Below are 16,609 nucleotides of genomic sequence, written 5' to 3'. Positions count from 1 at the left end.
TGTGTTACAGTCGACTAACTGGAGGAAACATTGTGTTTTAATTTACTTAAATATGAATGTTCTTTTCTCCATATTGCAGTTTTGAGTTTACCCGTGTCCCGCATCTCAACCATTTTAAGAGACCCTTCGAAAGCTCCAAGCCCCAGGCTCTATGCCGTCAGCAGTGCGTGGTTAGAGTGAGAATCTATAGATATGTCGATCACCTAATTCCACACAGAGGGAGCCATGAGAGTTGGGTTGAGGAAGGGGACTATCACACCAGTCACCTACCTTAGCACCTCGTCTAATAGGACCAGGTCACATCCGCGTAGTACTTTGTCCCTTTCCCAGATCTTCCGTGTACCTTATTTCGTTTCATTCTCTTCAACAGCCCCGTATATAGACGCTAAATCTGTTTTAGTGATAAGGGAGCTTGGATTCAAAGAGGTGAACTTGTTTAATATCACATGACTAGTATGGAATTGCTTACTATATTCTAAGGAATTACTTATTGGTAAGTAAGTAATTCAAAGGAATTACGGAATGGTCTTAACACCCCAATACCTGTGCACCTTGGACCATGACTTCACTTCCTTGTTGACAACCAGTTTCTGAGTTTTCTCCTTCCTGACGGGGAAGGGGAAGAATTAGACGGCCCCACTTGTCTTAGAAGTATGGGACCCTAGCTGCTCTTGGTGGAATGCCATTCTGTCCAATAAAATAGAGCCCATCAGAAAGATCTCAACTGTCGTTAACACGTTATTTCTCTTTGGTCTGATTTTCTCTATGGTGAGCACCAGAAGGGTTGGCATTGTAGGTGGTGTGGGAACCTGGAAGTAAGATCTGAGCCCTTTGGCCGACACCGCATTGGAGCGGGAAGCCTAAGGGAGAGAGGCTTCAGGTAGCCGCAGGTCTGCTACGCGATTAAGGGAGATCCCCAACGTAAGCCAAAAAGCACCTTCTTCTGGGTGGCGTCGTCAACATGCCACGATGGGAATGGTTGGAAACACAACAAGTCAACACTTTGACCCGAGACCTGACCCCCCAGGAAGAAGGAAGCAGTTTGAGAGTGCTGATTAAGAGAGCATTTGAGGCAATCAACCTGTCTTGTGTCACGGCTATGCTAACTCCTGAGAATTTAAGGCCTGTTGTCTGTGACCATGCCCCGGCATGAAACAAACGCCAGCACATGCCTGTGGAATGAAGCCCTAAATCACAGGGGAGGAAGGCAGGGCCTTCTCCCGTCTGTCAGTCCTGCCTCCAGATTCCACTATTACCCACTGATACTGGGAAAGTATTTGTGAGACAGCGGTATTCTGGAACATACCATTGGCTTGTTTTGTTTTTGTTTTCTTTTTTTTTTTTTAACTAAAGGCAAGGCCAAAGCCTTAGGGGCCTCACACAGGATGGCTGGGATCTTTCTGACGGGCTCTATTTTATTGGACAAATGGCATTCCACCAGGAGGGCCTGGGGCCTCTTGCTTCCGGGATAAGTGGGATCACCTAGTTGGAGTGAGACATCACTGGCTGGAGTTCATTGGGTCCAACTTGCTCATTTGAACAGAATAAGATCGAATGTCTCTCTCAAGGTGACAGGCCCAGACTCTGAACTCTAATGCGCCCGCCTACAACCTCAGAAGCACCCAAGTTTTCTCTACACGGGCTTTGTGCGGCCTTGTTCTTCTTCCTCTTCTGCGGTTGGTATGATGTTGGGGAAAGGCCTCCACCCCTACAAAGAAACTGAACGCTTGGAAAAGGACCATGACAGCCAGGGTCCCCGGCGTTTGCACAAGTGTGATGCCAACGATAGGAACAGAGGATGGGCACGGACAGGCCATCCCCGTCGGCCGCTCTATTCCTGGGGTCCTGGAACAGTCCCGTGGGGAGGAGAATCTCCATATTCTCGCTCGCCTGTTTGCCTGGCCAAGCCTCGCTAACGGTTCACAAACTCTTCTGTGTCCTCAGCCCTTGGCCACTTTGCACGCAGTGTGATATGTCAGACAAAGGCCAGCGGGGAGGGGTATCCACATCGTGGCTGATTGTTCGAATGCACTCTTTCTGCCATCCCCAATATCCTACTTTGTAAAGTCCTTGAGGACATTTGCAGCCACCACGGCATCCTTCGTGGTGCTGGGCATTGAGTAGAAGCTCAGTGAATATGTGTTTACTTTGAGTCACTCTGGCTGAGCCTCCAGAGGCCAGTTCAATGGAAGATGAGTCATATCTGAAGGTTTCACAATTACTCCCATCAGAACTTCAAGTTCTCCTTTGAAGACATTCTTCAAGTTCTCCTTTGAAGGCCATTTGAATATATTAATGGTGCTAATCCTGAGATCCTAACTCCCACACCAGACACAGTAGAATTCAGAGCAGGCACCACTCTTTCAAAAGCTCCGAGGTTTCAGAGGAAACCAAATACTCGTCCCTTCTTCCTTTTCAAGGACACGGTCCTCCCTTCACCCTGGAAGTGACGGCACCGAGTTTCTGAGACGGGGAGGAGGAGTTGTCCCTATGCGTTGTCCCCTCTGTGACTTCTCACCTCACTTGGAATAAAATCCAAAACCTTTCCTACGCTCCTGCTCACTTCTCCAATCTTACTTCCTGTTTCTCTCCTTCCCCCACCCAGTCCCCGCCCCGCCCCCCCTCCATAGTCCAGACACAGGATTTATCTTAATTTCTTAAACACACGGGTCTCTTCAAAGAAGTCTCCCAGCCTGGAAAGTTTTTCCAGGACTGATTCCACAGCCCTCAGGTCTTGTTTTGAATGTGACCTCCTTCCTTGACCACGGAAATATAGGAAGCTTGCCTCTCACCCTCTGTCTCCTTTGTATTATCTACGTTTTATCCTTGAAGCACTTACTCGGATTTGTAATTGAGTATTTTGTTGCCTTCTTGGCCTCCCTCAGTAGCCTGGAAACCCCTGAGAACACAGGCCATGTTAATTTTGTTTCTGACTATGTCTCTAACGCCAGCACCGAGCTTGACTCCAGGGAGGACCTCAATAAACCCTTGTTGAATGAATGAATGAATACTTTAAGAGAAATTTATCCCTTGCTCTCTGGCTCTCCATCCTATTTTTTTTTCTTTTCTTTTCTTTTTTTTTTTTAACCTCAGATCCCTCCTGGACACGAAGAATCATTTTTTTTTTTTTTTTTTCCAATCAGGGGACTCTAAAACCTCGAGGCAGGGGGCGCCTGGGTGGCGCAGTCGGTTAAGCGTCCGACTTCAGCCAGGTCACGATCTCGCGGTCCGTGAGTTCGAGCCCCACGTCGGGCTCTGGGCTGATGGCTCGGAGCCTGGAGCCTGTTTCCGATTCTGTGTCTCCCTCTCTCTCTGCCCCTCCCCCGTTCATGCTCTGTCTCTCTCTGTCCCAAAAATAAATAAACGTTGAAAAAAAAAAAATTTAAAACCTCGAGGGGTACAGATAACTTAGGTTGGGGGCGGGGGAGGGAGGGAATTAATTCCTATCAGCAGAAGAAGGTATGAAATGTACCATGAATGAAGAAAAATGTACAGACCACAGATCAGGAGTCAGGGCGAGCTCAAGAGCCCCGTTTCTGGGGCAGAAATATGTCCTTACAACCTAAAGAAGCTACTCGTTTTAGAGCTACCCGGGTCTTAGTAGGTGACAGATCATAACTTCTATCAAACGTAGGTCACGTGGGGAAACTGTGGGAAACTGTTTCCTTCTCTACCCACAGAACACTTCTGTACTCCAAATGTATCGGGGCTTTTCCCCACAACCAAGCGATTCTCCAACAGCAGCTGGGTGTCCTACAACTGAACCTGATTCTGACACTATTTCCCTAGAGACAGCATCAGATCCCACAGGTGAAGACCTCATCCCCATGGAACTGCTCCCCCTGCAGATGCCGGTCTCGGGTCCCACGTTGTCCCTTGTACCCTGGCCAGCTATAAACCGGAGAGTCCCGTGACCCTCCCACCCCCGAGTCTGATCATTTGCTACAATGGCTGACAAGTGCTCAACACAAACAAGCAAACAAACAAACAGTTTACGATGACTCGTTACAAAGGGTATCGAAAGATGGCTTGCATCTTCTGAGATGTGTAAACCGAGCACCCAATTTACCCCTGCTTCCATTGTAGCTTTCCATGGGATCCAAATTCCAGGTGTCCCGGAACCACACGTCCTCAACAGACCTCAGCTCAGCTCGGTGCGTGTGGACAGAAGAAAGCTGGTTCACCACGGTTTTCCCCGAGTGCTCCGTTTTCCATAGTATCAGGCACAACTATCTGCTGCACCATCACTGGGGCTCTGTGGTTCCCGGTGGTGCCAGGGGAACGTGCAGGCAATTTAACCTACTTGCTGTCCCATCGTTGGCTAGCGGTCTACTTGTGACTGAATCTCCCCTGCCTGAGAGCCTAGTTCTCCCGTAGGCAGATTTATTGCAGATAAGACTGATAAGTAGCTAGATCCTTCGTTCATGTCTCATACTAACCCTGTGATCTTGGGAAAGTTATCCTCTGGCTGGCTCCATCTCCTCATCTGTAAAATGAGGATATTCGTATCTGCCTCACAGAGTGAACGATCATATGCGAAGCACGTAGAAATGTTTAATAATAATTAGTGCTCCAGAGAGGACAGTTGATGTGACCAATATTTCTGTACCGGTGTTTTAAAGTTAGCTCCTGGAAAAGCAGGAAATTGAACTCACGTTATTCCCGTGTCCCAGGGGCCAGGACTTGAACTCCCCTAGCAGGTTCTGTCTGCGCCGTTCAAATTCTGCTTTCTTGTCACCCCGTTGCTCGCTCTGACTTCCAGGGGACAAATCACCCACCACCAACTGAGCTGTGGTTTCTGCAATTACATCTCATTCACAGAGCACGTGAGTGGCTCGGTCAGTTAAGCGTCCGACTTCAGGCTCGGGGCATGATCTCACGGTTTGTGAGTTCGAGCCCCGCGTCGGGCTCTGTGCCGACGGCTCGGAGCCTGGAGCCTGCTTCAGGTTGTGCGTCTCCCTCTCCCTGTCCTTCTCCACTCGCACTCTGTCTCTCTCTGTGTCTCAAAAGTAAATAAACGTTAAAAAAAAAAATAAGATCTCTCATTCGCTTTTGCATGCCCCACACCATCTGGCTCAGGTTAGGTGCTTGGCAAATCTTCACAGCTTAAATTACGGCATCTTTTAATCCTGATAACAAGGAAATGGTACGGGTGTGTGTAGGAGTATCTGGAATGCGTGCATTTACACACCAGCGATGCCATCATTTAGCAGAGGGAGGAGATGTCAAATTAGCAGAGCACTAAGACTGGGGCTGACAGGCAAGAAGGCGCTGGACGTGCTTGCCTACAGGCTGGACTATATACCAGACTGTATGCTCCTTGGGGACAAAGACTGAGTTTCGTTCTTTCTCCGGCGCCTCGCACGGTGCCTCATGGGTCCCATGTGCTTGATAAATGTCAGTTAAGTGGTGAATTCACTCACGTTTGAAATTCCAACTTGGGAAGCTCCCACTGCTTTCTAGTGTTGGATATAGTCTTATCAGCACGCCCCTGCCCCGGCATACAGAGCTCCTGCCCCCCTCCGTTCCCACCACCAGGTACTCTCCACCCCGGGGCTAGATCCTCACCTCGGTTCTGACTTGGCAAGATGAGGGTCACACCTGGAAATCATGTTTGTGCCAAAATAACCACAAACAGTTAACACGTGGCTGGCATCTCTCTTCCTGGTGTGCGGGAAGTACCTCTGCCTCCTGTCAGATGTGAGAAAACCCTTCTCTGCTACCCCTTGGATGTACTCTCTTTTTGAACCAGCTCAACCTCAGGAAATAGTTTTCCCACCGGTGCCAACTCTTTGGCGAGGATTAGCAGAGGATTACGAATCTGCAAGGACCACCAGTCAAACACGGCTGCTTCCCTTCCCATCTTTTGGTTTTGACTTACCCGGCCAACGTCAACTTCCCCTTTCCAAACAAAGGCTATGTAAGATGCTCTGGACAGCGAAGGATAGAGGATCTAACCACCGGGGCCCGCCCAATAAGGATGTTTATTACTTTGCGTCGTGTCCAGTTTGGAGGTAGGACAGTTTCGGAGCAGGGTCGTTCACCGACATAGGAACGTCGTGCATCTAGCTTAACAATTCTGCAGCTTTGTCCCCCAGTCCCCAGATCTGCTGTAGGTCAGGCCTCACGTGCCAGAAACCACCTTCAGAAAGAGAAAAAGAGAAGGCCCCCATCTTGCGTCCTTCCAGAGAAGGGGGGCTGGTCCCCTACGTCTCACTGGCCCGAATTGGCACAATCTACCCATGCTTCAATAATCCCAAGGCGGGGTGAGGCGAGGCCACCGCAATTGGCCTAGACCAATGAAGACTCACCCTCGGAGGTGGGGGAGAGTCCAAGTTCCTGTACGGGACACAACCCCTCAGAGGAGGGCAGCCAAAATTAAGATTCTGAGAGCAAGGTAGCTAGAGGGAAATAGCCCCCTGATAGGCAACCAGCCGTGTCTACAACAGACAAAATTGCCCCATCGACCTCTAAGGAGAGAATGAATAAAATTACACTAATTTCATTCTTGGGAAAATCAAACTATCCAAAGACAAGGATTTTGTTTACACAGAGCTGCAATCTGATTAAAGATATAAAGCCCTTTCAAAAGCATTAACTCAGAATGGCCCAACCGTCATTTATCTGTGTGGGCTGAAGCAATAGAAAGGCTCCACCAAAAGCTTCGTGTATGCAAAATATTAAAGCAGGCTCACCAGCACAAAGAAAACAAAGCCTTCTTGTAGTGCTGAGTCACCTGGGCTGATGGCACACACATTCTGATTCCAGAGAAGTATCGAAGTCGAAATGGTGATATGTGGCCCCGATTTCACTCTCTGTTACAAGACTGACCAATGCCCCTCTCTGGAGGATATAGCACTCTTTTCATAAGCAGGAAACACAATTCACGACTTTATTGGAGACCCTGCTGGGAGTTGTATAAAGGTGCTTTTGGAAAAGCTTGAAATCTTTTCATCCTTATGAAAAAAAAAAAAGGACTTTGACCAAAAGAAATAGGTCAAGAAACTATTTGATCCTGAAGACATGCCTAAGTCTTCCTCTCCAAGATTTGTATTAAGCATAAAATGTGATGGTCAAGTAGCCGATTCACTGATCACTCGCTATTCCTTCACTTAACTTCGGGTTGGTCCATTCCTCTCCTGTTCATACCCCGCCACCCCAGAATCTGGCAGGTCCCCCGTGCTGACGGCTCAGGTTTCCATCTTGTTATTTTCAGAAGGGCTAAAAGGGAGCACAGGGCACAGCCTGTGGGAGCCTTCTCTGGGTTCTCCCCACCCCCCCACCCTCCTTGGAAAGTCCTCCCCATTGCGTCCTGCCTATCTCAGCGGCAGCCCTTCCCCGAGCTGTTGGACCTTCCACCCGGGACAAGTGCCATCCAATGCTCAGATTCCTCAGCAATGAGCAACCTATAGTATCTGTGTTATGAAACCTCTTCCTTCTCTGCCTCTTTCTCTCCACCGAGGGCTTGGTGTATTTTGGGGCTCCGGCCACAGAAGAAGCAAATTTCCTCTGGAAGAAAGAGTTTGAAAAAGAAGACGTGAGCCACGGAGCTGGAGAATTAAGTTACGAAGAAAACTCCCCGGAGAAGGTGGGGGGGGGGGTGGCCAGTTAACTGAAGGGTAGTCATCTCTGCTGTGCCTCGTCTGAGAGAATGAGCTGGCAGGAAGCAGAGGAATGAGGCAAGTAAACCTTCAGGAGGGCTGAGTTTCAAATGTTCCTGCCAGACAGGATTATATGTCCTCAGGCAGGTGTCCTTCCCCTGTGGCCCTTGGTATCAGCTGTGTGTGGCTTTTTTTTTTTTTTTTTTCAAGGAAATACCAGTCCACGGTTAGGAATCGAGATTAGTATGAGGGAAGAGAGAGAGTCTCCTACATTGTCTAAACATTAAGCAGACTACCGAGGTTAAAATTCTTGTTCCACCATCCACTTCTCTCCAGAATGGGAATAATAGTGGCTACCTCACCAAACTGGTTGGGTGCAATTAAACAAGATAAGGTCACAAAGCTAGCAGCATAGCAGAAAAGTCAGGACAGGAGCGGCCACAACCACTGCAGCCACAATGTGGGTTGTTACGAACCAAAGGGAGAGCCCAGGCGAAGAACACAGAATTGTGAGAGCTGTAACACAAGGGTCAGCCCCACATTCCTATGTGGTGGGGAGGAGGAAGCAGAGAGGTCAGTGAGGAAGCTGGGGGCCAGGCCAGAGGTCCCTCCAGGGTGGAGGCTTGGCGGGTGGAGCCAGCGTTGGCCAAGACCTAAGGATGGAGGGGGAGGAGGAGGGGGAGGGGAAGGGGAACCGGCCCCACGGTACTGGAGTTCCTCCTTTGTTCAGCTGGGCCAAGTTCATTAATAGAAGTGAGCTAATGCTTTTCCCCACTGGAAGCAATCAAGTTACTTCATCTCAGAAGCAATCTTCCCCAGGAACTATTATACTTGGAATTATAACAACAAAAGCACCTCAGACACACCCAGGGCAGCAGCCCAAGGCTCACAGCCCCAGAGCCTCCCGTGGCGAAAAACAGACTGAAAAGTAGCAGCCCCTCTGCGTTAGGTCAACAGTCCTTCCAGCTAAAAGAGACCTTCCAGAGCGATGCTTGTCGGCCAGCCCAGGGTCAGTGGTGTGGCCGGTGCTTTTCAGACTGAAAAGCTGAACTTAACTAGGAGGTTCTACTCTTAGCTCAGAGAGAAGAGTGCTAGAAAAGTCAAGGCTATTTTTCCTCCACTAACAGAATATTCACACAGGCCCTAGTGTCCATAAAAGTTCGCCATCGGGGAAGAGATGGTTATTCCAGAAAGGGTTATAGTGAAAGCATTTACTATTAGGGAGAAATACTCAAATTTGAACCTCGTTGTAAATTCTGTATAAAAACATTTTCTAGATGGATTAAGGATTCTGTGTTTATAAAAAGACAGAGCAAGAAGGAGAAGCAGCAGCAGTAGCATAAACCAGCTAGAAGGAAAGGTAGGTGTGCTTGTAACTTACCCTGGGATAGACTGGCAACATGAAAATATGGCCACAAATAATATGGTAGAGCCCATGAAACCTACTTGAATCTGGGCAGGTGGAAACTGCTTTGACCATCAGAGCAGTTGGCATCCAAGGCTACGTCCTAAAAGGATTTCTTGCTTCTGCTTTGTTTGCCGGAACACTTACTTTCAGAGCCCTGAGCTGCCATGTAAGAATTCTGACTACACCTAAGCGGCATGTTGGGCAGGCCACATGGAAACATTCAGGGAACTGTCCCTACTCAGCCCAGTCTTGTGGCCATGCCGCAAGGCTCCCGACATGTGGGTGACGCCATCTTGGCTTCTCTCAATGCAGAGAGACTCCATGACTTCTGTCAACATCAGGCGGAGCAGAAAAGCCACCAGCTGAGCCTGCCCAATTCCTGACCTACAAAAGTTATAAAATGGGAGACGACTGTTGTTTTAAGCCATTAAATTTTGAGGTGGTTCGTTACACAGCAGCAGATAAATGGAACGAATAGAGAAGAACTTTCTAAGCACAAAAGCTTGATAGGAATCCAAATAAAAGAATAACAGACTTGATGGGGCGCCAGGGTGGCTCAACTGGCTGAGCATCCGACTCTTGATTTCAGCTCAGTTCACGATCCCAGGGTCATGGGATTGAGCCCCACATCAGGCTCCATGCTGAGTGTGGAGCCTGCTTAAGATTCCCTCTCTCTCAGAAAACATACTTGGTTATTATGATGTTCTGTTAAGTATGATGTCACCTGTAGGTTTTTCAGAGATGCCCTTTATCAGGGTGAACTAGTTGCTTTCTATTCCTAGTTTGTTGAAGACTTTTTAAAATTGTAAATGGGTGTGGGGTTTTTAATTTTTTTTTTTTAATGTTTATTTATTTTTGAGACAGAGAGAGACAGAGCATGAACGGGGGAGGGGCAGAGAGAGAGGGAGACACAGAATCGGAAGCAGGCTCCAGGCTCTGAGCCATCAGCCCAGAGCCCGACGCGGGGCTCGAACTCACGGACCGCGAGATCGTGACCTGAGCTGAAGTCGGACGCTCAACCGACTGAGCCACCCAGGCGCCCCGGTGTGGGGTTTTAAAGGGTAGTTGCCTGTATCTGTCGAGAAGTTTATGTGACTTCAGGACCTTCCATTTTCTAGTATTTTATTAAAGATTTCTATGACTATATTCCTGGGTTATACTGATCTGCCATTATACTTACTTGTGGCGCCCGTGTATGGCTTTGGTATCACAGTATAATATACGCACAGAATTAAGTGAAAAGCATTCCTAGATGTTTAGGAGTCCTGAGTATTGATTCCTCATTAAATGTATGTTATAGTTGATCTAAGACATCTGGGCCTGGGCTTTGCGTTGTAGAGATAATGTTATTTAATACAGAAATAATTGAATTTATTTCCTTCTTCCAAAAAAAAAAAAAAAAGATTCTCTCTCTCCCTCTCTGCCTCTCCCCTACTTGTGTTCTCTCTTCTCTCGAAAACAAAATATAAATAAATAAATAACCCAAACAAACAAACAAACAGGCTTGAAATTGTAAACTGCTTTCTGTCAAGCATCATCACATGCAAATCAAAGGGCAATGGTGCACTAGAAAAATATCCTTGTAACACATGTGACAGACGAACCACTAAGAAGAAAAATTACAACGGGAAAAAAAATGGCAAGGAACGAAAAGCCGTTATCAGAAAAAATTTTAAAGGCCAAAAAGACATGTTTAACACCAGCAGGAACAAAATAAATGCAAATTAGATGACCAGAGACCTTTCTGCTTTCCAATTTGCAAAGATTTTTGAAATGATCATTCTCGGTGCCTGCAAGACTGTAGTGAGGCAAGCGTTGTCTACTCCTGGAGGTGGAAATATAAATTGGTAGTCTTTGGGGAGAACAAGCTGAGGATCTGAAAGTCTTAAATACCCTTTGCTCAAGCATTGCCGCGTCTAGGATTTAAGAGGATGTACGGCCAAGCATTCTCATCACAGCACTATTTTTTTTTTTTTTTTTGACGTTTATTTATTTTTGAGACAGAGAGAGACAGAGCATGAACGGGGGAGGGGCAGAGAGAGAGGGAGACACAGAATCGGAAACAGGCTCCAGGCTCTGAGCCATCAGCCTAGAGCCTGACGCGGGGCTCGAACTCACGGACCGCGAGATCGTGACCTGGCTGAAGTCGGACGCTTAACCGACTGCGCCACCCAGGCGCCCCTTCACAGCACTATTTCTAAGGGTGAGAAGTTATAAACAATAAACCGTTCAACAATGGGAGCAACGTTGCAAAGTTTCAAATAACGGAACCCAAAAGCGTTATCAAAAGCGTGGCTTCCAAATTATTCAGTGACAAGGGAAGGGCGTGAAAAACAGTTAAAAGTATACAAGGGAATAGCCACAATTTTATGTATATGGATGGATGGATAGACAGATTAAAACGCTGGATGGAAACACACCAAAATATTAACCACAGTTTCTGAAGAAAAGGTTTGCAGGCGGAGGGGGGGGGGGGGGCGGTTATTTCGTTCTTTCTCCTTGTCTGAGTTTTCCTATTTTCTCAACATGAAACTGTATTAGTTTTGTAACCAGAAAAAAATTCTTCTTTTTAAGTAGGTAACTAAAGAGAAAATTCCAAGGCAGTAGCTCCAGCAAACTTGAACACAGGGACTTTCAAGTACTGAGAGGTCTTAGGAGCCAAGAGCTCTCCCTCCAGACACCTGCTAGCGTCTGTGTTTTAGAGTTTCCTGACCTCTAGGCCTTCCCTCTCCCCAGGGTCTCCAGGCTTCAAAATGATCTTTCTATCATCCCTCCCTTTGCTGATCACACCTCGCCACCACAGGCATCCATACACAAGTAAACATTTCTATTCCTTCAGTTTCCTTCTGTTAACAAAGATTTAGAAATCACAACCAGAGAGCCCTCCACCAAAGAGATGGTTTTTCTTTGACATCCCTTCCCGAAATTTGTTACTGTTTCTTTTAACTGGTTACCAACATTAAAAACATGAGGACAGATTTTCACTTCCGGAAAGCTGGAGCAGACTTACCTTGTTACATGCCTCCCACTAAGTACAACTAAAACCTTGAACACTGTACATAAAACAAACAGAAGACTCTAGAAAATAAAAAAGAGAAGCCACGTTGGATAGGAGTCTCAGGACCTGAGAAACAACACGATAGTGAGTTCCAAGAATTTTCTTTTTGGCTCACATATCCCAGGCTTAGAACTAAAGAAACCTGCAATCCTGGGGCGCCTGGGTGGCTCAGTCAGTTAAGCATCCGACTTCAGCTCAGTCAGATCAGCTTCCGACTTCAGCTCAGCTCAGGTCATGATCTCACGGTTCATGAGTTCGAGCCCCGTGTCGGGCTCAGTGCTGACAGCTCGGAGCCTGGAGCCTGCTTCGGATTCTGCGTCTCCCTCTCTCTCTGCTCCTCCCCCACTCATGCTCTGTCTCTCTCTCTCTCTCCCTCAAAAATAAATAAAAACATTAAACTTTTTTTTTTAAAAAAAGAAACCTGCAATCCAGAAATGCTCGTGCCAATAACAGGCACAAATAACAAAAGCTCCAAGAAAAGCCTGCTTTGTGAAGCCTGAATGACAGAAGGACAGAAGGGCAGCCCAACAAAACGCAAAGTGTTTACACGATAACTGCTCTACTCCAGCCAGACACCACCGAAAAAGATCTGTGGCCCCACCCCCACCCACTAGTGAGAAGCCTTGATTTCCACTCTTGTGAGGCTCTAACCCCAACCGCCCAACTGGGGTGGTGTCAGAGATGGCCAAGAAGAGAGCCAGGATTTCATCCGCCATGACTGGTAGACAGCCCTCACCTCCCCCTTCATGGGGGGCCTACCAGGCAGTAATGAGGCGTATCTACCGTTCCTCAAAGGAGCGCCGCCCCCCCCTACTTGAGTGTCAATGGAGGCCAAGTGGTGAACCTGGCCAAACCTCGCCTTCCACCTTTGCCTGAAAGTAGCAAGATGGCAGCCCGAACCTCCAGCCAAGATGGTGCCAGCAGAGGTCAGAGAAAAGAGTAGATTTAAACAACATCCAGAGCCTCAGAACACAATGCAAAAATGTCCCCATTCCAATCAAAAGTCACCCATCACCCCCCAAGCCAGGAAGATCTCAAAGGGAATGAAAAAAAGACTTTCAATAGATGCCAACACAGAGATGACAGAAATGTAAGACTTACTCGGCAAAGATTTCAAAACTGCCCAAGATAAAAATTCCTCCACAAGCAATTGTGAACGTGCTTGAAACTTATTTAAAAAAAAAAAAAAAATTTGAAACGCTCACAGTGCCTGGGTGGCTCAGTCGGTTGAGCATCTGACTCTTGACTTGGGTTCAGGTCATGACCCCAGCATCGTGGGATCAAGCCCCACATTGGGCTCCGTGCTGAGTGTGGAACCTGCTTGAGATGGTCTTTCTCTTTCTCAAATAAAAAACATTTTTAACTAAAAAAAAAACCCACAGTTTAAAAAAGATAGAAAGCCTCAGCAAAGAAACAGAAGATACCAAAAAGAACGAAATGGATGTTATAGAACTGAAAAATACAGCAATCAAAATTAAAACTCAGCGTATGGACTTGCCTTAGTTTCTTACTGCTGCCGTGACAAATTATCGCAAACTTAGTTATCTTAAAACAAAACAAATTTGGGGCACCTGGGTGGCTCAGTCGGTTGAGCATCCGACTTCAGCTCAGGTCATGATCTCACAGCTCGTGAGTTCGAGCCCCGCGTCGGGCTCTGTGCTGACAGCTCGGAGCCTGGAGCCTGCTTCGGATTCTGTGTCTCCCTCTCTCTCTCTGCCCCTAACCCACTCGCATTCTTTCTCTGTCTCTCTCAAAAATAAATAAACATTAAAAAAATTAAAAAAAAAAAAACAAATTTAATATCTTACAGTTCTGATGGTCGGAAGTCCAAAGTGGGTCTCATCGGGCTAAACTCAAGGTGCGTCAAGACTGTGTGACTTCATGGGGACACCAGTGAGGAGTCTATGTCCACCTTCCTGAGGCTGTGCCCTCGTTCCTTGGCTCATGACCCCTCCCCCCGTCTTCAAAACCAGCAGCCTGTGCCAGTCCTTCTCGCATGGCATCACATCGACAGTAACTCCCTTGTCCCTCTCTTTCACTTGCAAGGACCCTTGTGGTTTTCTTGGGTGCACCGAGGGAATCCAGGATAATCTCCCCGTCTCAAGATGGTCAATCACGTCTGTAAAGTCCCTTTTGCCATGGCAAAGGTCATCTATTCACACGATCTGGGGATGAGGGCGTGAACTTCTCGGAAGAGCCACTGTTCTGCCTGCTCCAGTCTGCCCTCTGGCTCCCAAAGATGCATGCCCGGCCCACAGGCAAAGTGTATGCACCCCACCCTGAGGTCCTCAAAAGTCTCAATCCATTACGGCATAAACGCAAAGTCCAAATGCTCATCAACTCAAATTCCCAAATGTCATCATCTCAGTCACTTGCACAGTTATGGGAAGACTCTTAATTACATCCAGCCTGGAGCAAAATTCCTCTCCATCTACGGACCTAGAAACCAAGTCAGCTTCTCCCAAAATGCAGTGATAGGACAGGCATCAGTTACCAAATTATCGACATTCCCACTCAAAACGAAAAAAGGAAGGAAGACGGGAGTTACTAATCCCCGACCCATTTTGCAATCCAGCTGGGCAGATTTTAAGTTCTAAGACCTCTGTGTCTCAAGGATCCATTCTGTGAGCTCACAGCCCACAGAACTTCAAGCTCACAGCCTTGAAGTTGTCCTTTCCTTCTGACGGAAGGTAGACTTGTTTGCAGCTGAATAGTGTTATCAGCATAGTTTATATCTATAGAATATCGGGGGGTCTAACAACTCTATAAACTCTTAAGGAAATGTAATTACTAATTTTTTTTTAAGTAAGAGAAATCTTTTTTCGTACCATTTTGTCTAGTTTTAATATCCGCGTAACACTAGCTTCATAAAATACATTGGGAAATGTTCCCTCCTCTTCTGTTTCCTGAAAGAGATTCCATAGAACAGATTTTTGCGTTTATATTTGTGATGAGTACTCGGTGTTCGTAGTTTTCTTCTCTTGTACATGAGGGATTCTTACGAGGATGGAAATATTCTGTACCTCGCCTATATCAATGCCAACCCTCGTTATAATATTGCAAGATGTTACCTTTGGGGGAAACTGGGTAAAGGACCACCAGGGAGCTCTCTATATTATTCCTTACACCTGCGTGCGAATCTACAATTCTTTCACATGAAAAAGCGTAATGAAAAAAATTTAATGTAGTTCCAGATGCAAGTCTAAATGTTTCTCTTCTCTGAAAAAAATCGCAAGATTTTTGCAAAAACCACTTGCACGTATGACCGAAATGCGCCACGGTGGAGCGGTGATGCAGCTTGCCAGCTCACCCCAGTCCCCACTGCTCCCTATTGTCTCCCTGTCACCGGGGCTCAGCATTCTCCGTGAGTCAATATCCAGTGGACCCCGCTAACTTTCTCACATGCAGTGAGAGACCCCTGTCTGGCACCTGTAGACATTTGAATGCCCCACTTTTGTGGGCTTGGAGTCCTGTAAGGAGGGTGGCGGCAGAATTCAGTCGTGCTAAGGCGTGAACTCGCGGAAACATCTTAACTCTGTATCTCGTGCCTGAAACATGTGTGCCTGAGACATGATACCATAAGGCGGAAACTTGAAAGTCAGACAGACCTGAGTTAAAATTGTGGTTTTCCCACCTGACCTTGAGCCAATTAGTTGAATTTTCACATTTTCACTTACGAACCGGGAACGATAATACACGATTCAATCTAATCCAAACCTCTAATCCAAACCTGGTGCTGTGAGCACCACAGCATAGGTGCTCAGTTAATATGTTTTCCCCATAACAACAGGATGCCTCTCTCTTTTTTGAAACCAACAGCTTATGCCAAAGGAGTTTGTTTTTCGCTGGAGTGTTGCACGCATATTTGCCGTTACCTGGGAAGGTGCGGGCCGCTTTGCTCAGCATCTCACCAGCGCTATCTCACTATCCTCACGATAACCCTGCACAGAAGGCACCTGTATCATGCCCCTCTCGCCCCTGAGGAATTTGAAGCGTAGAGTTATTTGATTATTTAAGCTTTGGCCGATAATTCCGATTCCAGAATCCAGACTGTGCTGTGCATTCAACCGCTTTTCCCACTGCCTTGCTTGGCAGAGTTTGGGAGAGGTTTCCGTTCTAGACTCTCCCCAGAGACGAGCCCCTGCTCCGTGCAGGCCCCCCCTTGTTACAGCTGTAAGGCTGACAGCGACGACTTTGTGGTCGGCCTTGATCTACGGCCTTGGGGAGACTTTGAGAATCCCATCTCTGCTTCGTTTTCTTCCCCTGACGTATGAACTCCCTTGGGATAGACATGTGACTCACCTGTATACAGGCTGCATCGTGTTTGAAGGCTTATACATCCTGTGCAGCAAACGCAGACTATTGCTACCTACCAAGGGTATTTTCCTATAGCTGCTTTATTGGCATCCCTTTCACAATCCGATGACCTCTTACCGGCACTAATTAATTCCTATTGGCAAAGAGAAGGGGACAAAAACCAGACAGAACAGGCTGAGCGAAATGTCAGCTCTCCCCTGAGGATCGGTTGCTGGCTGAGCTGCT

The 16,609-nt window shown here is 47.2% G+C and overlaps 1 long non-coding RNA gene across 3 annotated transcripts in view; it reads right to left on the bottom strand.

Moving 5' to 3' along the window:
• LOC123585157 overlaps positions 1-16,609 on the bottom strand; it is a 50,391-nt gene that overhangs the window by 15,670 nt on the left and 18,112 nt on the right. Inside the window, exon 2 of one of the 3 annotated variants that reach the window (XR_006705950.1) lies at positions 14,896-14,973. The exons of 1 other annotated variant lie outside the window; for it this stretch is intronic. This is a non-coding gene — a long non-coding RNA (uncharacterized LOC123585157). Of the gene's footprint in view, positions 1-543; positions 3,056-14,895; positions 14,974-16,609 lie in introns of those variants that run through there. One more of the 3 variants, XR_006705951.1, reaches the window with a different exon arrangement.

Source organism: Leopardus geoffroyi, chromosome C3 (genome assembly GCF_018350155.1).
Source record: "Leopardus geoffroyi isolate Oge1 chromosome C3, O.geoffroyi_Oge1_pat1.0, whole genome shotgun sequence".
Classification (NCBI taxonomy): Eukaryota; Metazoa; Chordata; class Mammalia; order Carnivora; family Felidae; genus Leopardus; species Leopardus geoffroyi.
This window is presented reverse-complemented; position numbering and strand designations above follow the sequence as displayed.